Below are 22,064 nucleotides of genomic sequence, written 5' to 3'. Positions count from 1 at the left end.
TATTCAACTATATTCAATAAAAAAATAAAAAAAAAATAAAAGAAAATAGAGAAGAGGTTACCATAAAACCTGCGGATAAGGGGGGCGAATAGTGATCCTTCCTACAACTGACTACAAAAGAGAATGCATGCGTCTACTGAGTGACGAAGGATCCTATACCAAATTAGATTGTGACCCCACACGTAGACTCCAAGAGGAGATCCTGAGTCTCACGACCCATGCAGAAAGAGAACTATGGCTAAGTAATGAGGAAGGCCGTTTTCCTAGATTTATTCATCCTAAGAAGGCGGCCTTCTATCTCCTTCCAAAAATTAATAAAAATAAGACCCATCCTCCGGGTAGACCCATAGTGCCAGCCATTGATTCTTTGTTGGAACCTTTATCAGTATATATGGAATTCTTTCTAAAACCCTTTGTGTTAACTATGCCATCTTATGTAAAAGACTCTGGGGACATGATCAGGATCACTCAGAATCTAGTCATAGGGGCTGAGAATATCCTGGTCACTATGGATGTCGAGTGTTAGGGAACTTCCTGGACAAAAGATCAGAGCCCCATGTACCACCAACAGGGTTTATTCTGGAATGCGCGTGTATTGCAATGACAGAGATTATCTTTTTTTTCTGTTTAAACAGTCCTTGTATAAACAGCGGAAAGGAGTGAGCATGGGGGCTACCTTTGCTGCAGACGTTGCAAACCTGTTCATGGCTGACTATGAAGACAAATATATTCTGGGCAGACATGGTTTACTTAAACGACAGGATGATCTGTCCCTAGGCCTAAGGGCATGGCACACATACATCGATGATGTTTTTATTTTCTGGAGGGAAACTAGTGAGACACTAATGCGATTCCATCAATGGCTAAACACCTGTGATAGGAACATTAAATTCACGATGGAATGACACCGAACCCAAGTGAATTTTTTGGACCTGTGGATTCAAAAATCTGGGGAAAAGTTGGCCACAACCCTTTTCCGGAAGCCCACAGACAAGAATAGATTGCTTCATTTCTCAAGCTGCCACCCTGAGGGGCTGCGTCAGAACCTACCCTATGGTCAATTTCTGCGTATTCGTAGGAATTGTACCGCTAAGGAGGAGTTCAGTAAGCATGCAGAAGATCTGAAATAGAGACTTTTGAATAGAGGTTACCCTAAGAAATTAGTTAAAGATAATCTAAAGAGGGCATTGAACATGACTAGAGACCTGTGTCCGGTACCTCAAGAGAAACAAAAGTAAGACAGGTTGGTATGTATCACCACATTTAATCCAGTAAGTAACGAAATCAAAAAAATTGTGAATCGGAACTGGGATTTAATTAATCAGCCAGGAAGTCTGTCAAAAAAACTATTTTCGCTTTAAAGAAAAATCAAAACCTAAAACAATGATTGGTACATACTGTAGGGTATTTTGTATAACTTGGGGCTTGGCGGTATTTTCTTACCGCCAAAAGCAATGGTAATTTGTCAGTGACTGTTCCTTGCATTCAGATTGGGTTTGGCTTTATAGTGGAATCCATTTTGTTGGTGGTATTTTGGTGAGCATAATTTCTTTCTTTTATTTGTGGCCCCAACATACAAAACCCCTTTCGTTTGTTTAGACTGTTCGTGTGATCTCTAGAGGCCTCAGACTTCTACATTATTCAGAAACACCACATTTTCATATGGAGTGCCACCTATGACTGTTATCACTAATTTATTTACATTAGTGAGACTATGTTTCCATGGAGTATTCACAATAACATGTGGTATCGTTACTAATTTATTTACATTAGTGAGACTATGGGCCTCATTTCGACCCAGGCGGTAAGTTACCACCTGGGTCGTACCTTTACCACCATGGCGTAAACTATGTTTACGCCATGGTGGTTGGCGGACTTACCGCCCCATTCCGAGGTTGGCGGGGCGGTAAGTCCCCATTAACCCATTTACCCTTCCCCATTCCCATTTTTGCCCCATAGGGCATAATGGGAGTGGGGAAGGCGTTAATTACGCCACCGTAAATTACGGTGGCGTAATTAACAACAAGGTCCCTTAGCGCCATGGATTTTAACACCTGCTAAAAGGTGTTAAATCCTCCATGGCGCTAAGGGACCTCGGAATCAGGCGGTAAGGGTCGGCGCTGTTTACGCCGCCGTAAACCCCTTACCACCTGGGTCCTAATGAGGCCATATGTTTCCATAGGGTATTCACAATAACATGTGGTATTATCAATAATTTATTTACATTAGTGAGACTATGTTTCCATAGGCCTCTATCTGCTGATTCATATACGCTCAGCAGACTATTGCATTATATTCTACTCAGAAGCCACACACACATACCCTGAGTGGAATCACGCGCACAACTGTTTATAATGGCTCATGACAATGCTTCATCTGTATAAGAAACTTGGCACATTAAACATCATTCCCTCCCCTATTTTCTTTTTTTTTTTATAGGCACCAAATGAAGAACAGAAGCAAGAATACTCTCAGGCAGACTGTGTTATCACAATTTCATTTCAAAATGATACATTACCATTCTGGTGATACAATTATTTCTGAAATAAACATAAGAGAAACAAATGCAATAATACCACAAATTTCATTTCATGTTTGCAACAAGCAAAAGAGAGATTATATCATGTGTCTTGCAGCATTATAATGTGGCAGTTAAACACAGGAGAATTCCCTATCGCTACACTGCCTGTCTAATAATAGATAATTTGTCCGGCAGTCACAGCAATCTCACTCCATTTGTATGTTTACCAGCTATTTGTAGCTTTTCAGCACACAAAATCTCCTGGCTTGTCGTCTTTGAGCAGTGACCCAGGGCTCTCTTTTTTTTTCTTTCTTTAAAGCACCCAGCGAGAACATGCAGTTCAATCTGCAATCTGCAGTTCTCAAGTTGGTGCCAAGTGACTAGGAAACCCCAGTCTCTGAAGGTCAGTGGTCCAGCTCCTTACAGCAGCAGGAGTATGAAGGCAACCTCACTGCAACTCCGCAAAATGTCTTCTCCCTGTAATTCTGTCCGAGACACTCCAAAAAACCTCTGTCACCTCCCCTAAGTCTACGTAGATTATTGCCTCCTCCTTCCTCAACAATACCTCACTTTTACAGAAAGCAACTGTATCTAACTGATTTCCTGGCATTCGAATTTTGCTTCCTGCAAAGACAGTGAACAGGGCAAAGAAAAATTGCCCGTTTAAAAATGAATCTCAGCCTGCGTCATTTTGCGCATGGCAAACACATTATAATTTTAAATTGTTAGAATCGTGTTAGTATTTGTTAGTTAAGTTAATTAATCAAGTATCCAATGTGTCTCCTGTAAGTGAGGCATTTCAAGTGAAGACAAAAAATGGTGTGCTTTTAAATAGGTATTGAAAAAAAATGAGAAACAAATGGTGTGCTTTTAAAAATAGATAGCCTGTCTTCATACAGTGCTTTTAAAATAGATAGTCTGTCTTCATATACATGTCCATATGTTACCCTGGCAACACATGGCTTGCTGTACCACAGCACAGAAATAATGTGATCTCATGCAGTGGTGTTGCACTCCAAAACACGCTAAATTATACTACAATACCTAAATGTATGTGACCCGAGAACAAACGGTACTCAAACAGTGGGGCTTGCCCCTGATAGTCAGATACCACAAATGTGGGATGGTGTGTTTTGTCCATTAACTGAGACATGTTTAGAGTTTAACTATGGGACTACGAGATGGAAATTAAGAAGTCACACTAATTGCTGAACTAAGAATGCGATCTACATAATTGGGTTCCTCTGTAACCTATTATGTGTGGGCAAGACAACGAGAGAGGTAAGACAGCGTATAGGGGAACACCAAAGTTGCATTCGCAATAAAGTAGTTGGCAAACCTCTAGTAGACCACTTTATTCAAAATCATCATAAGGACACTGATTTAAAATGGTTTGTGTTACAATACCTGAAACCGCATAAAAGAGGTGGTGATATAGCAGTGGCATTACATAAAATAGAACAACGCTAGATATACTGTCTAGATACTGTGAAACATGGACTTAATATTTCCGTAGAGTGGAATTCCCCAATAACCCAGGGTTGCTAGTGGTCTTTATCCTTGACAGCATTGTCATGTACTCCTGCGTGAATGGAGGTATTTACTGATGTAGGTTATACTTCACTGATAGTATGCATACCTATGGGGGAACCACTAGATATATACATGCTTAAATAACTAATGGTAGAATTGCAGACAGCATGACACAGTAATAATTACTATTCTACTCTAGCTGCTCCAAGATTAAGGACATCTATCGCACCAGATATGTGTATGAATTAAGTACATAACTGTATCCATACTGGTGTTATGTGGTGGTATTTATATAGACATACAGAGTTGTGACATTTGCAAAGCATTTGTGACATTCTGTGGCATGCTATACTGATGACATGTCACGTCATTACAGGTATATCGTAGAAACTCAGCTGCTCTGAAGGAACTCTCTGGAAATCTGAACTATAGATTTGAGATTTGGAATATACGTCCATGAGAATAACGGAGATGTAAGTACGTGGTTGCATCCAGTCCATTAATGATTATCTAGGGGGTTGGATCATATAAAACTAACATAGATTCTCTTCATCACAGGATATTAATTATGACCTGAACTATCTGATGATTAATATTGACAAGACATCATTTGGAGATTCAAGAACTCCTCTCAATGAATCAAGGATACGTTCCAAATATTGAAAGTGTCATCAAAGACATTCTGTTGGATGTTTTTGAGTAAGTCTACTATTAATTGATAATGCCAAAACTTAAAACTAAATCACAAAGGCTGATTTCATGTTTGTTTGCATCCTGGTTGGAGTTAGATGATGCTGATTACTACACAGAGGTGTGAACAGGATTAATCCAAAAAGCTACATTGCGAGAATGTTAGGAAACAACATTTAGGAATGCTGAGTCTATGATTACTATTTAGAATCATGCATTTACATTTAGAGTAATTGACGAAGTAACAGGGAATGGCCCTAATGTTTAATTTTTAGATTCCTTATATTGTTTATTGTATTTTTTAGGTAGTGTAACTCACCCTACTCGTTTAAAATGGGAATGATGGAATTCCCCATTGTGGTCCTGATGAAGGTTGCATTACCAAGTAGACTAAAGTGTTGATGTCCAGACAGACAACCGAAACACATGTAGACAAATACATACATGTAACTGATTATACACTGATAGAACATTTAGAATATTTGGTGGAGTACAATTCACTGTGTAACAAGGATATATTGTTGACCAACTGGTCAAAGAGATAGGTGTGATTTGTATGTATTTTTAGAAAGTAATGATGAATGAATGGTAGGAGTGAATCAGTGTGAGTTGAATTTGGTAAAGATTGCGTATATGTTTTAAGAATTTATATTTTACACTTGTACGTGAAAAATATAAAGAATTTGAATTCAATGATTGACATTTATTGATACATTTAAAAAGATAAATGTATAAAGTTGTGCCATTCCCTATTCTAGTGGTCCATTTCTGTTTATTCCTAGTATATTGAGCCTGGAGGACCTAGGATTTAGACCAGGCACCCTTTTATTTAGAAGTATATTAAGGTAAGCATTCAATTCTCGTATATGACCACACCAAGTTTCCACAGATTTTTTCATGGAACTGGCAAAATCACTCTCACAATCTCTCATACTTTCAAGGATGAATTATACATTCAAACACAAGGTACATCCATGGGCACAGTATTGTCCCCGAGTTTGACCAACCTGTAAGTCAACCAATTTGAAAATCAATACATATGGAGAGAAGTCAACATTTGTTGCCCATGTATTGAACTCTATGAAAGGTACATTGATTAATGTGTTGAATATCTGGTCAGGCAACAGGGCCCATCTTGATGACTTTAAAGCATGGATTTGTTCATTAAATCCTCAACTAAAATGTTCTGTGACATGCAGCAAACATGAGATTGTGTTTTGAGATGTACTCATTTAAGTCTATCAGGGACAACTGGCAGTCACACTATACAGCAAGTCTACTGACATGAACACTATTCTTCACATTAAAAGTCTGCACCCTACTCGTCTAAAAGCTAATATACCATTCAGTCAATTTCTCAGATCTAGATCCAATTATACTAGCATATGTGACTTCTATATGGATGCTGATATTATTGCAAAGTGTCTACTGCAAAGAGGGGATTCAAAGAAGTTGTTAAAAAGACAATTGAAGAGAGCAAGATTTTTTGATTGTGAAATCCTTGTGGAGCAGAAAATCAAACCAGACAATAACAGATTGGTTTGTGCCATTACATATGTACCCAGCAGTACACAATTCTCATCTTGATATTAAGAAATTGGAAATTGTTAAATCTGTGTGAACCAACACTATTGAAACCATTGTTTGCCTTTAAAAAGCAATCTCGTGTACATGCCACCGGACACCAGGAAAAACATAGTGCTGATATAGGTAGCGAGATGGGTTTGGCTCCAATTATTGGGCATTTTCCACGTGGAAGATGTGTTGCATGTAAATTCACTATAAAAACTCAGGGATCCACATTAACAAGCAAAACATAGAAACGAAGGGGATTCACTAATTGTATTTCACATAATGTTGTCTATTCAATACAATGTTATGTAGGTAAGACTGAATGTCAAGTACATATTAAAATGAATAGAGCCTAGATACCGAATATGTATGGGTACGTGGCTGCTCTATTAGTGTCTCACTATGTAGAATGCCAGCATGTGGCAGACAATCTCAAATGATTCGTTTTGGAGCAAGTGATCAAAGATCACACAAACAGCATGGTGACTTTTCAATTGGCCAAGTGTGAGCAGTTTTGGATATTCTCTTTGAAGACTCACATTACAAGACTTAATGACAGTGAGGAATGTTCATCTGTGCCCTAAATCCACCTGAGCTAGTATGCTCATGCTCTGTCACTGGTGATGTCATGCATACATTTGAATGAATTTATGAGCGGGGGTGATATTACACTCTCACACACTTGCGGATGACATCCTACACTTAACATTTGGCCTTGTAGTCTGCAGACGTTTGTAAAAACTCACCCACAGGCATTCTTTGGTGTTGTGAATATACGAATGATTCCACATGGACATCATGTTACGTAATAGTGGTTTAGTTGTCGTGCTCCTGTAAGATGCCCAATTCTTATGTGATTTTGGTGCCAGACATATCACAGTCAGCGGGAGTTAAATCACTGTCTCATACAACTGCTAGCTGGATTTTCATTATGTTGCAGAGTTTCACGCCACTCACTTACAGTGGGGTTTTGGCTCCTCAGCTCTAAAAAGTCAGGTAATTTGACTTTAATCTACATTGTACTATATATGTATAAGCCATAGTGACAAGACATATCGGTATGATTGATGCATTGTGTTTCGTTTGTTCTAGATTCTTAAGTATGGAAGAGTTATGTAGTCCATTGCTAAAAGAGGTGGGCACGATGCAGTCCAGCCAATTACTCTCGATTTGCAGGTAAGCCATAGGTAAATGTTTTTCCTTCAAGCGATGCTCTGTAATAAGTGAATATGTGTCTATCACTTAAGTAAGAGCAACTATACTATTTGTTTGAATAATCCCCCTAGTTCTGTTGATTTTTCAACCAGCTTTCATGAAACCCTGAAAACATCTAATTGATCAATAAGATGAACCACTGCACTCTGTCATTTATAAAGTTATATTCACTCCATAGAATCATAGGAGTTCAGAAATTGATACATTAGGTACTTGTCTCAGAATTATGGGCCTCTTTCCGAGTTTGGTGGTAAGTGGAACTATCCATGTTCAATGTCGATGCAAAGTCATTTTGTACTGCAAAAATTACCATGCACTGACTTTGCATGATCTTTGCTCTGCAAAAATACACTGTGCACAGTTCCATGAATCAGGGTTTGTGTCGGTAATGCAAAATCACTTTCCAGCACTAAAAAGTCACTTTGAACCGTGCAAAAAATCCATGAATTGGGCCCATGTCTCTAGTACAATATGATAAATAATTATCACGGATGCAACGCAGGAAGCACTCTATAAGCAGGGCGTAGCAGTTGTCTAAGCTGAGTTGCCATTCATTCGAGTGGCACATTAATGGATGTTTGACAACTGCTGTGGATAGTGCTGTTCATCCTGGCGACACGTTGCTGTTTCAGATTTTTACAGTGTGTTCCCGGCATGGAAGCGACCTGCTGTTTTAAGGAGTTGAATGTGAATTTAATTTGAACATTTTTGGAAGTACGTGTGCACAAACCCCAACAGAAGGCTTTATGCGTTATCAATTTAAAATCTAATTGGCATTTCAAAAAATTTTTTTTAAAAGAAATACATTTTTCTGAAAACATTGATGTGTTATTGACTTTGATGATAAAGAAAAGGTATAGCTATGTATGTTTAAGTGAATGCAGTGATGTGCAAAATGCAGTCAGACCTATGTAGTATCTTAAATGAAAAAGTGGAAATATGTTAAAACAATTTCATGAAAGACATGTGCGACTATGCTGTCATACATATGTAGTACCTTAAAAGAAAAGTGGAACTATGTGTTAACACTATTTCATTAATGACATGACTACAGTGGAATTAATCAAAAGAAAATGTTGCTAATTAATTTATAATTATTGCTTGAGAGTGGTGACTGATCACCGCTGCTTTTGGGGAATATTTTAATTTTAAGGAAGTGACTGATCACCACTATCTTGGATTAATGCAAGCAATGTGAGAAATGTGTAAAATATCTCCTATATTATGAGTGATGATATATTTTAGAATAATAAGATTTAAAAGTGCCTGTCTGCATATTCAGTGCATGTGATGACAATTATAAGAGAAGAGAGAAACACATGAGGTGAATGGTAACTGTGGGTTTGTGGGCTCTCTCAGTCGCTCAAACTTTAACTTTCTTTGCTGCCTGCCACATGTACACTTTTCCACATGGGCACCTTATGACATAGCTGTTGTGTATTGTTCTATAGTGCCATTCCATGTGCTGGTTCTCATTTCCCTTCTTGTAATGGTACAATGTCAATTTCCTATGGAAACACAACGAATGTAATAGTGCACACCCGAAGAGCTGGACTACTTGAACTTAATGCTCAGATTAAAGATGAAGCCACCTGACAAGATATTACAAATAAGTACTTCCATATCCTTTCTCAATTTACAGCTTACCTTCTAATACATACAAATATTGCACCATCTCCTAATCAAACAAATAGCGTTACACTTAAATTAGAAAACTAGTGAGACAGAAATATAAAACCACAAATATCAATGCAAATAACCATTGTTTTGCACAGTAGATTGACTCTTCAGCAAATCCAACAAGAGAACGGATACATATTTAAGAGAACCAGCAGATATTCACCACTGATATCACTATGGGAAGGCATTCCTGATTGTGGGGCAATCAGATTCAAACCCATTTTGTAGTAAAATTACCAAAATCGGAAACTTTATCTCAGAAAAGATGCAAACATTGAGGCACAATCATATCAGAGAGGACAAGATTATAGCTCTCACCGTCACAATTGTTAAATATGATCACAATTTAGAGCACTCCTTTGATTTTAGCCCACTTCACCCACAATATTCTAATTGATTATTCTTAATCTTTGTCCTACTAGATGTGCAGGATACTCTTGCCCATCGACCATTAAAAAAAAAGACTGAATTGAATTAATCTACTAATCAATCACAAGATTTATTAATGCATCATTCCATAATGGACTGGTTCCAGACTATCTAAAATGAATCTCGGTTGCTCTCCTATTAAAACGACCAACCTGGATCCTGAGGATTGTAGCAACCACAGTCCCATCTCAAAGTAACCATTCTTGCTTAAAATCCTGAATAAGGTAGCCTCCATGAAATTACAGACCTTCTTAGAACTAAGGCATATATTGGGCACTATCAATCTGGATTATGTCCACAAAGGGGCATGGGAAAGAGCCTCATTTATGTTAAGACTCTCTTTTTTGCATCATGGATTAGAGATCTACAGGCCTACTGAGGTTATTAGATTTGTAAGTGGTATTCGAATTTCTAGACCACTTCATTCTTTACAGCGGTTTTCAAACAACATCCGTGCCACAAATAAATCCATCTCTTGGATAATATATCTCCTGATTCAATTACTGTTGAGTTTGGTGCCCCACAAGAAGCCTGTATTCCTCCAATTTCTTTAACCTTTATTTTAAATCGCTTCATGGCATCCTAACAGAATAAGGTGTCGAATTCCTAAATTATGCTGATGACACTCAGATCATTATCAAGCTGGAAAATTACCTGTAATGTAATCAAGGTTAAACCGAACATATCTTTGAAAGTATTTAAACATGGATGTTTGAAAATTGTCTGGGGTTATATAAACAAAAAACAAAGGGGTGTAATAACTGGAAGGTTTAGAATTACTCTTAACCTCTGGCATTGCTCTGGGCATCCCCCCAAACCACTGTTCTTCACTTGCCAAGCCATTACAAAAGGGGAAAGACAATAAACAAATCAGGCTTGATCCCACCCAAAAGGGGTAGTCCAGCCCAAACTGCTTGGTCACGTGCCCAGACATGGGTTCCAAGCCTGCTGGGCCTAGAGCCCCAAGATACTTCTCACTGATGATGTCCGAAAAGGCTGAAAGATGTCTGGGGATGCATGTGGTCTTGAGCAGGAGAGATGTTGCATCTTTCCAGCCCTAAAGTCTCTCCACTTGCTCCCGGTGACTTCAAGGGTCAAATTCAAAACCCTTTGCATCATCCACAAGGCAGTCTGGGGCTTGGGACCTGTCTACATCCAGCTTTCCCTTCCAAATGCCACCCAGCCAGAATTCTTCGGTCATCTGGCTCCAACTCAGTATAGGTCAAATGTTTCTCAGAGCAGAGAATGGGAGGTAGATCCCTCTCCTTGGCTGGCTCTGCCCTCTCTAACAGCCTCTGTCTCCTCCTCAGACTTGAGCCAGATCTTCTTATGTTCTGGAAACTTCTCAAGACCTTCCTTTTCTCCTCTTCCTTCCCTCTCCTCCTCTCATGCTAAACTATCCACTTGAAGCTACGACTGGGGCATGGATCCCTTAGAGTCATACAGGGACCTGACCACCCCCCCTACGAGTCCCTCCCAGCATCCTTTGCCAGCACTTGCCCTCAGGCTTCCTTTTCTCAACAGTCCTCATGTCCACTGCACTATTCCTCCCCTGACCCTGTTTTTCCCCTTGCACTAGCCACCTTGGCCTTATTAGCATTTGCCCACCCCCTCCTGTGGGACTCCCCCACTGTTGCACTTCTCCCTCTATACCACTCCCCCCTTCCACTTACCACCTTGTCATGCACTTGCACGGTAGGATTGTCACACAGCCAATATAATGGTTTCTTTGTTCTTGTTTTTCTTATGATATCCCCTGTTCCTTCTCACATCCCTTGTCTTGTGGCACCTGGAAACACTTGTGTAAAGGTGCCATACAAATGTCCAATATAATATAATAAATAAAATGTAGCCTAGTAGATCAGGATGGACTGCCCCTTTTGGGATGGTACCAAGTCCGATTTGCCCCCTTCAATAATGCCTTGGCAGGCTGAAAAAACACAGTCTGTGGGTTGCCCCGAGCTATGCCTGTGGTTATTATTTATTCAAAACCTTCAAGCCATCAACATTAGGTTTTGCTTGGGTATACATAAATAATAAACATAGATCATAATTATCAGCACACTTAAAAGTTATACCGAAATAGTGGAATACTATACTGAATTAAGCATAGGCAGACATAGGTTCAAAGCTTCAAAAGCTGTAAAGACTCTCACAAATCTGAGCCCTCCATGTGTTCACAGGTTTCCCGTATCCTGAGATTACCAATTTTCATCTTAGTTTTAGTTTCATATTTATAATGCGCTTAACACCCAGAGGTTTCTAAGCGCGGACACGGGAATCGAACCTGTGCTGCTTCGCGTCGTCTTGTTTCCAAGGCGAGCACATTGCCGCAAGGTAGATGAGACTTTTATTATCGCATCACCACTGTGCAATTATTGCTACAGCCATTGTGGGAGCAGGATTAGATTTAATACAATCCCGTCTTTGCAGAAGCTACCAAATCATCTATACATTCCTAACACTTACTTCAAAATATTGCAGCTCGCATAGTCATCAACCTCCCTAAGCATGTCCACATTTCACCTGCTCTCAAACCTCTTCACTGGCTTCCTATAAAATCTAGAAAACTTCTTGAATTGCTTACCATTTCCCACAAAACACTGTATGCAAATGCTCCCATTTCTCTAAAGAAGCATCTAAAATGCTATTCATCTAGTCGCCCATTACGATCTGTTTGCCCCTTACGTCCACAAACCCAGAAGATACGGCAGAACAAGTACAGTACAAGCAATTCAACTTTCGAACTGTTTACCACTTGAACTGCGGAAAATTGGAGATCTTTTTAAATTTCGAAAACACATAAAAACGTTCTTATTAAAAGAAAACCTCCTGAGATTTCACTGTCTTTCATCCACATAACATAGTTATATGTGCTTAGATATTGCAAGCTGTAGCACCTTGTAAATCTTTCAAAAATCAGTCTCAACCTCAAAGGTGGAGGTAAATATGTTAAGGTGATGAAAATTAAGCCACAGATGCATCCAATTGCAACCAAAAGAGTATATAAGTCCATCGCCCTCCCCGAACCCACTTACAAGCAACATGCAGCCCCTAGCAGACATGAGCTATGGACTCAACTATTTATTTTCTCAAGTAATTTGAGCAGCAGGGACATGCAGTACACCAGCTGCCAAGTAAACCGGCTCAGCAAAGGCAGAGGACACCTCCAGAGTGGGAACACCATCCTAACCATTATGCAGATGGTGGCTGTCCTGCACTCCCAGGCTATGGGAACATGTAAGCACATCCTCTGAATGCTACATGGCATGTTACAGGTAACCCTCTTGAAAGTACTGGCACCAGTGCTTGATGCACTTAAGAGATATGACCCAAATCACATTCAATGCCAAACACCCCTTCCCGGGTGTTTGCCACCAAGGAACATTTCTATGCAGCAGCCCACTTTCACATTGTGAATGCTGCTCTGGTCTGTATGCATGTGGCATTGGACCCACCCCATGCACAGATGTACATGTACCACAACAAGAATCAGTGCCATTCAATGACTATTCAAATTGAGTGTGATGCCAATCAGATGGTGAGAACTGACGTGGTGATTTCCAGCGTTCCTCTCAGGACATCATTGTCCTGTGGAACATCAATCTGCCAGGATATAGGGACACCCATACAGGACATTGTACATGGATATTCAGCAAGTATCACGAATGGCAATGTACTGCATATGTGAAGTAAACCATTAGAAGTAGATGAGATGGGGCACAGGACTACTGTCATACGTATGTCATGTATGCATGGCTAAACCCTTGTCAGCACATGATGAATGTGACTGAAAGAATACAAACCTACATGGGGCAAACTTCTTAAAACTCTTGATTGTTGACATAGCTGTGGTGCTTCGTAAGCCTATAAACACAAAATCTTGCTTGAGTATTATAGGATACATGCAACAGGCTAGGAATTAGAAATTGAGTAAGGCAATGTTGTTTTTGGGATAGTCAGGTGTAAACGGTGGCCAGCTTTTTCAGCATGGTGCAGGATTACAGTTACTACGTGGCTATTCCCCATTTTAAGACACAGACAGCCCAAATGTCATGGATTGAGAGTTTTCCATGTTTACCCGAGGATATACCTGAATAAAAAGGTAGCTCAGCAGCACAGTAGAATGATGTCTAATTAACACTCCAGTCATGAAATACTTCTCTTAGCCATTGCAGGTTACTCCGTTTATCCACTACTGCCATGGTTTATGAAACTTAGCAAAAGTCCTCTAACACCAGAATAGGTTTCCTACAACGAGTCACACAAACAGACCAGGGTTTGCATATAGTGCGCAATTGTATTGTTCAAAATAAGATTTGGTGCCTCCATCAGAGAGGTTGGGAAATCTGCCCTGGGAATGTGGGAAAGGTTGCTATGGTCTGAGCAATGCTGCAAAAAATGCAGATTAGGAGGAAAGCCCCTATGCCTCCACTGTATAGCAATTCTCACTCTGACTCAGTTGTTGATGAGAATGCAGGTGATCACAAACCGCCTTGGAGTGGACAAGATGATGGATGGGAAAGATGGAGCATCCGTCGGGAGCTCATTGAGAACTATTTTTTAACATACTGAAGCCCCACTTCAGTGTAATATATCTCATTACTAAAATTAAATATAGGTTAGACACTAAATGACTACTGGATTCACTTACTGAGATACTGACAGATTTATTCAACAGGGACACACCCATTTTCACCCATCTCCATCATACTTAACACCCATGCCAACCCCATTCCCTCATCCGCAACACCCAATCCCACCCACTTCCTTCATTCCTAATTCCCATGCCCACATACCTCCCTCATCCCCCAAACCAATGCCCATCCACCTCACTCATCCCCAAGACTTACTGCTGCCCACTTCCCTCCTCCTCCACACCCTCCATGCCCTTGCGTGTCCTCAACATCCATGCCAAACAACCTCCCACATCCACAAAACCAATTACCACACACCTCACTCATCCCCTAAACAATGTTGGGTCTTGACTCGTCCCTGCTTATCAGGTGGTGAAGGAGCCATTCTCTGACAAGAGCACCTTAAAATGGTGCTGTGGAGAAATCTTGTTGTGGGTGTGGCTGATATGGAGCTGGCCTTGCCACCCCCAAATATTCTGTAGAGTGAGGGAAACTGCCCACGCCATGGTCTCATTGCTTGAGGATACAGACACCATCAACTCCAACACCCTTTGGACCACGACTGTGACAGCACCAGTGGCATCTGCTACTTTCCTGCTCTACCACTCTAAAGTGGATGCCACCCTCATAGGTACTCAATTAATAGTAACACTCAAGGCCTGAGAGTGATACAGTTGTTCCTGTCCCAATGACTCCATAAACCCCTGTCCCTGCTCCATCTGGCCAAGTCTCTGTAAAGTGTGTTTTGGGGAAGTGGGGGCAGTATGTCATGGGGCAGCTCACCCTCAGATGCAATAGGCCCGATATCTGCTGCGTAATAATCATGCACAGACAAATCAGTATTCTGCTGATGATCCCAATAAAGAGTATGGCCAGTGGACACAGGCAATGGTCTGGTGGGGAGAAGAATTGAGAATGAATCAGTCATCAGCCATGGTGCGGCTGGCAGGGTGACACTTATTAGAATTAAATTGGAAATTGCGCAGGATGAAATGCAAGAAACCCTTAATCTAGTGTCTCGTTTACCAGAATGGTTGACCAGAAATCTGTGAATTCAGAACACGGACCATCACCCCACTTAAAACTAAAAGGAGCTGGAATGCTCTGAAAGAGCCCTCCTAAGGGACTCAGGAGCACACTAATTTGCCTTCTCTATCAAAATACCTTTATTGCCCTGATAAGGGCCTTCCATACTTGGTGCACATGAACTTCTCATTGTAGGCCGAAACACACTGTGTTGACTGTTTATTTGTTTCAAGGAAATACGTGCACTGTAAAATAGGTACACGTGTGGGAATAAGAAACAAATGGAGACCCATGAATAAGAAAGGGTCCTTAATTACGATGTAATCTAGCACATTGTGTAATGCAAACAAATGCAAATGTGGTTGTGTCTTTCCCATGTATATAATTTGTTCGGTAGATGGACTGGTGATTGTGTTGTATGTTTCCTACTGGATTAACTTGCATTGTGTGTCCTGTTTGATGTGCTTTGAGACTATGTGCAATATATATGTGATAAGATGTGTTTTTGATTGTCTCAATATAATAACATTTAAATGTATTTTGTGTCATTCAGTGGTATGGATCGAATATAGTTGAAGTATGACTACCCGGTCTATCTGAACTGTGGGTCCTGATCATTTCTTTATATTGTGGTGGGGAGGAAGGAATGAGAAGGGAACGGATAGGAGTTCAGCAGATGAGGGACTTCCCTTGAGGCAAGATGAGTTCATGGGATGGTGTCTTGGATTTACAAAGGCAACCTTGTCCCAGAGGTGATAGCAGCCCCAGTGGTTTTGGGAGCAAGAGACAAATGGGGATGTTGTGATGAGGCAACAGTGATCTCTGTGGTGGTTTATGGCAGAGGTGAGGGTGATGGTGACCGTGTCGGTGGTTATGGTGGCTATAGTGCCACTGCTGACACAGGTGGGGATGGCACAAATGCTTGATGTGCTGGCAAGCACTGTAGATATAGTCAAGGAGGCCCTTGGCAATGTGACAGCTAAAGCTGGCTTGCTTGTTGTTTTCTTGTGACTACCAGCAGTCTGCCCTACATCCCTAGAGGTCTGGGTGGGGGAGGAGCTGGGGTTGGTGAAGTGGTCACAGAAGCCCCTGCTGTTCTGGTGTCTTCATCCTCTTCTTGGATGGAATGACTATATGTTCAAGAAAACTGTCTTACTCTCCCTTGCATTGTGCACAAAGGGTCGGTTATGCATCACATTTGAGCATTTCCTAGGCTATGCAATAACGTTAATGTAGGGAAGGGTGAGGATGCTAATCACGGGGTGCCTATGACTTAATTTCGTTATTCCATGTACCAAGTGACAGGATGGAATATTTTCCATTTAATATGATTGCCAGCTAAGAGTTCCAGGGGACCCACCATCTAATTAGTGGTGATGGTATGGCCAATGATGTGGGGTGATAGTGAAAGTGGAGTTGGTGGAGGTCATGATCAAATTGTTGAGCAGTGGTGATGCTCATCATGGGAGTGCCTCTTCACTGACAGCTAAAACACCCCACATAGACAATGCTGATTATTAGGTGCAGTGTGGGTAGGTTAGGGGTGCCCTGTGTATGTCTGTGTGGGCCATTACATTTTAGGTTTTGGGATACCATCATGTGAGAGTTAAGTGTTGCTGTGCATGATTATGGACTTTAGTTTGTGTGTGATATCCAGGATAAATCACACGCCCTTTGTGTGACTGGTATGGTACTTTTGATGCATTATGTCACTGAAAGTAAAGTTTTCCAGTGTTTGACCTGCTTGGTGCCGTGATTAATCCTTAATTCATATATACACCTGTGAATTGCCAGCCCCACCAAGACAACAAGCATGGTAGGCCCTGCAGTTATGTACTGGCTGTTATATTGGCAAAGGGACGATCATTTATTCAGCAGACTTAGCTTGTTTGCCAGCTCCCCACTCAGTAGCTCTTACATCATCCAGGCCTGCCATATAGAGGATGCTGCTGATTCTCCCCTCACACAGGGTCAGATTAGGTGGCTGTGCATTCTCTCCTTTTGTAGAAGCTGTCTCCCTGTGGTGGTTTGCCAGGACAATGTGTACACTGACTTTGAGTCCATTCCTGTGCTCTTTTTACATCTCCTATGTCCTGGGGTACCATCCCAACTACAACCACCTTGTTGCCCAACCCTGCCAAGATGGCGGTGGTCCACTAGTGTGTACCTTTGTAACTTGTGGCCCCAAGCAGTTATTCAGCATGAACCACCACCTTATCAGCCAGTACGGTGAGCTGTGCCTCTGTGACATTTGGCTTGAGTTGCCTCATTTCTGGGAATTTGGCTAAAATATTTTCCCTTGACATGATAGCTGTATCCTTCTTCCTTGGATGCCAGCTGGAAAAAAGTAATATCAAATGGATTGGATTATTAAAGATGGCTGCCACACAGTTTCCGATTTTCATCATGAAGCTGTTTCTACCTGGTGTCAATTCCCCTGATTTTTGGGGAAATTACCATTTGGAAATTCTTCAAAATACTGATTGTGGTAAAGATAATAATTTTTTTGGTGATCATTCCAGCAAACGGAATAGTCTTACTGCCAGGCCGATTGGCACATGGCCATCGATTCGTATTATAGCTGTAATTCCTCCAGACACAGTGGCGGTAACAGTAATTTTGTGTGGAGGAAATACAAATAGATTTAATGGCAAACTAGTAATGAGGCCCTTGGTGTGTAGCAGGGTTGGATTGGCCCCTCGGCCTTTCGGCCCGTGGCCGGGCCGAAATCGTCCCTGGTGAGTGGGGGCCGGTTTCTGGCCATGACTGGGCCGGTTTTGAAGAAAAAAAATAGAAAAAACTAAATATATATGTTTTTTTTCCAAAAAGCCTTTCATCCTTCTTAGGTCGATAAATGAGTACCAACACAGATTGGGTGATATTGTATGCACATTTGTTCCATAAAAAAACTTAAGTTTAAGTGCTATACAATAACATATTGTCATTTGGCCTTTGACGTACGCCTGCTTGGATTCACAGTAATTTATTGTACTTAGGAACAATGCTATTTGATGACACTTCCAGTTTTTTCAAGGGGTGAAAGTTCGTGTTTCATCCGTTCCCGGGATTTCATTTTGAGGTGGGGTCAAGTGACATCACTTCTGGTGATGTCATCAGAGGTCGAGGGTCGTGAGGCGAGGGGCGGGCCACTTTTTTGAGGCGAGGGCTGGGCCACTTTTTTTTGGGTGACCGGGCCTATTGTTTGTCCCAGTCCGACCCTGGTGTGTAGTGTTTAATACATTGTACAATCCTTGTGTTTGATGAATGATTTGTTTTGCATACTAAAATGGCCTCATGGTGTCAGTAGAGGGTGTAATGTTTCAATATATTGGGAGTAGTAGTTAGCAGTAGCATAACTCCCCTATCATTGAAGGATGAACATATTCATAGCTATGTTTTTATTTAGTGAAGTTCATTTGAGTCCCAGTTGTGTTGGTGTTGCTCCCGATTCATTTCTATACTTGTTCAGACCTTCCATATATTCAGCCTCATTTTACTAAACTCCTTTTACATAACATTTTACAGAACAGCAGAAAGGCCCGTCTACAACAACGAGTGGGACTGACTCGGTGTTGCTGAGGTAGGTTTATATTAAGAAGGTACCGTTTCTTCGCTCCAGAAATGTTTACTATTATTATTTCTTCTTTTCCCCTGGTCTGTTCTCTTCTTTTATCCCCAGTTTCATTTCCCTTCAATAATGCAATTCTCCTGTGCCCCCAGGTCTGACGCCACCTGACCTGACTGACTGCTTTCTCCGCCTAAGAGCGTGCTCATTTCGACTTCATTTTACTTCAAGAAGTTGCTGGAAGTAGACTGGGGCGTGGGCCTAGTATATAAAAAAAAAAAAATCCAGCAACCTTATGAAGATAAATGCATACCGAAATTGAGCGCAAACTCACAGTCAGCATTATCAATGCTAATAAGTAATACGCAGCTGCCTTTCCCTGACCCGGAAGAAATGCAGTTTTATTTCCACGCTGATCAGAATGGAAATAGAACTGCATTTCTCCTGCTGCACTAAATAGTACTGTGTACTTACACCAGCACGCTCCTGGTGCCTCTAAGCTCCGGCCATGGGGAATTATCAAGTGCTTTTCCTCCTGATCACTGCTGGGTGGGGAGAATCTCTGCCACGTTAAGAGGTTGAAAAACACATGGCCTGAGCGCTATGTGTTTGGGGGGACTCTGACATATGCCATGGGCAGTGATATCACATGAACTGAACATATCTGTAGCATTTCCATCTATGCTGCAAGCTGCTACTTGCTCGCAATGGATTGGCAGGACTATGCGGATGGAACATGGAATGCAGGTTGAGAGAAGACAGCTGAGTTGAGCTGGAGCCTGGCAGCGCTCACACAAACTCCCTCCTATTCAGCCCATTAACTTACTTTTAATAACTAATAAATATATATATAACTTTTCATCACCCCTGTGTATACATGCTTAATGGCCATACATTGATAGCACATCACTACAATATCCAGCCATATCCTAAAGTGAAATACACACGTTTAATTCAACGTGTCAGTCCAAATTGAAGTAAGTGCACTGAACAAATAAGCATTTGTCAAGTGAACAGATGTTCCTATTACATTGCAGGCGAAGTATAAATGATACGCACCTTTTATACCTAAGAATCTATGACAACGCATGTCCTGTATGAGAGTTTCGTAATGTCTTGTGGCTAGCTTTCTCGCCTCACACCCGCACTGCCTGGGTTCGAACATAGTTATAACACTGTATACATGAAGTGGGTGCAGCATATACATATATGTGTTCAATTCCTTAAACACATGGGGGGCAGGGATCAGCCCCTTAAAAAAATTGGCCATGTTCGCGCTCCTCTTTTGCCCTGTGAAAAACTCACATTTTCCTAGATTATTTCCTCCACTCCCCACCCCCTTTGAGTGAAATTCTGGTACTGAAGTCTATGTGATGTGTCTTTACTTGGCTAGATTGACATTTTAGTGCAACCGGTTTGGACATGTGGCTATTTTGTGTATGGCATTTTTGATGGGAAAGCCAACATGAGAATGTTCTTAAGTGAGGGTACTGGCATATTTTGGCAGAGCCAACTAGGATTCGCATCACGCATTACTGGCATTATGTGGGAAGCAAACATGAGTGTGTTCTTATATTGAAATGCTCAGATATATTGATGCAGGCAGCATGGGAATGTAGGTGCACAGCCATTGTGAACTGTTTTTTTAATTTTTATACTGGCATATATTATGGGCAAAGGCATCATGAAAATGCTTTGGGAAATGCTTCTGTGCACTGTCTGGCTTTTTATCCAATTTTTCACTTAAAGTGCGATGCATTATGCACCATTTTAACACATTATTCAAAGTTTTGCTCGGTGGTAGAACCCCTCCCACCCCATCCCGAGCCCTCCTTAGTTGTTTCGGGCTCCCACACTAAGCTCAGTCGCTCGGCCACATGTGTGGAAGTATTTACACACATCCAGTCAAAACATTCCCCAGCAGCCACTGTGCATAATGTACCACTACCTGTGGTTGCACAGGCCCCATCCAGACGGCACCTGATACAGTTTTACACTGTCACTGTGCATTCTTTACATGCACCCATTTGTAAGGGAAGCTTGACCTGACCCTACCCATGTTGTCCTTATTCCCATTTGTTAGGGAAACATTTTTGGGCTTAGTCAATGCTGTACCTGTACCCAATTGTGAGGGAAACATGCAGTTGCCCAGTCCATTCTTTTCCTGTACCTTTTTGTGAGGGAAACCTTCGTTGACCATGCCTATGATGTATTTTTTGTGAGGAGACTTCCACGTGCTCAAGCTGAAACGTTTGTTAGTTAAGCTTTCTTTCACCTCACTCATGCTGGACCCCTTTGGGACGGATGCCTGCACTAGCCCATCCATGCAGTAGATGTATTTGTGTGTTAAGGCAGCTTGTTGAGATCCTGCACATGCTGCAGCTGTGTGTGAGGACAGTTTCTGCTAGTTTTCCTATGCTCTACCTCATAGAATTTGAGGGAAACTTGCAGTAGCCCTGTCTGTGCCGTACCTCTTTAATGAAACCTTGCACTTGTCCCGCCTGTGCCGTGCCTATACCTGTACTATTTGAGGGAACCCTGTGCTAGTCTTGTCCACATATGTGCTGTATTTGTGGGGAAAGCTTGCTCTTGTTAGGCACTGCTACCCGTGATGTTCCTGGTCAGTGTGTGATAGTAACTTGAGTGGTGCTGACCATGAGAATTTTTGATGCCAGCTTTCAATGCTCCTACCAGTTGTACTTGGTCTTTGTGCCGGAGTAACATACTCTGATGCCACATTTTCCCATATTTTTCCTTTTCTGTGTGCCAGGGAAGTTTGAGCATCTGGTTCATTTGCTGTGTTTTATTTGCGAATAGAGTTTGCACTGTTTCTGCAAGAGCTCTACCTGTTTATTGAGTTAAGAACGCTTCATCATGACTGACATTCACAAAAAACAATTCATGACTTTACAAAACAAACTAAGTAGCACAAAGGAGGCCTTTTGAGCGCAGTTTGTGGGAAATGGTGGATTTTGCAGAACAATGGGCCAATTAAATTGGTCACAACTCCATGTCTCTACTACGCCTACTAGCACTCAGGCACAGAGGCAGTACAACTGCGCCATTTATGCATCCAGCAGTAATGGCAGCCCATTAGTGGTTAACATTCTGGTGGAAGAAGTACACAGTTTACCTGCATCGCCAACCACAATTTTGGGGAGAATTCCACCAAATCAAGGCTGTAGAGGGCAGTCAT

This window comes from Ambystoma mexicanum, chromosome 1p (genome assembly GCF_040938575.1).
Source record: "Ambystoma mexicanum isolate Mex_15411 chromosome 1p, UKY_AmexF1_1, whole genome shotgun sequence".
NCBI classification, from domain to species: domain Eukaryota; kingdom Metazoa; phylum Chordata; class Amphibia; order Caudata; family Ambystomatidae; genus Ambystoma; species Ambystoma mexicanum.
The sequence above is the reverse complement of the archived record's forward strand: the minus strand, read 5'-3'. Positions refer to the sequence as shown.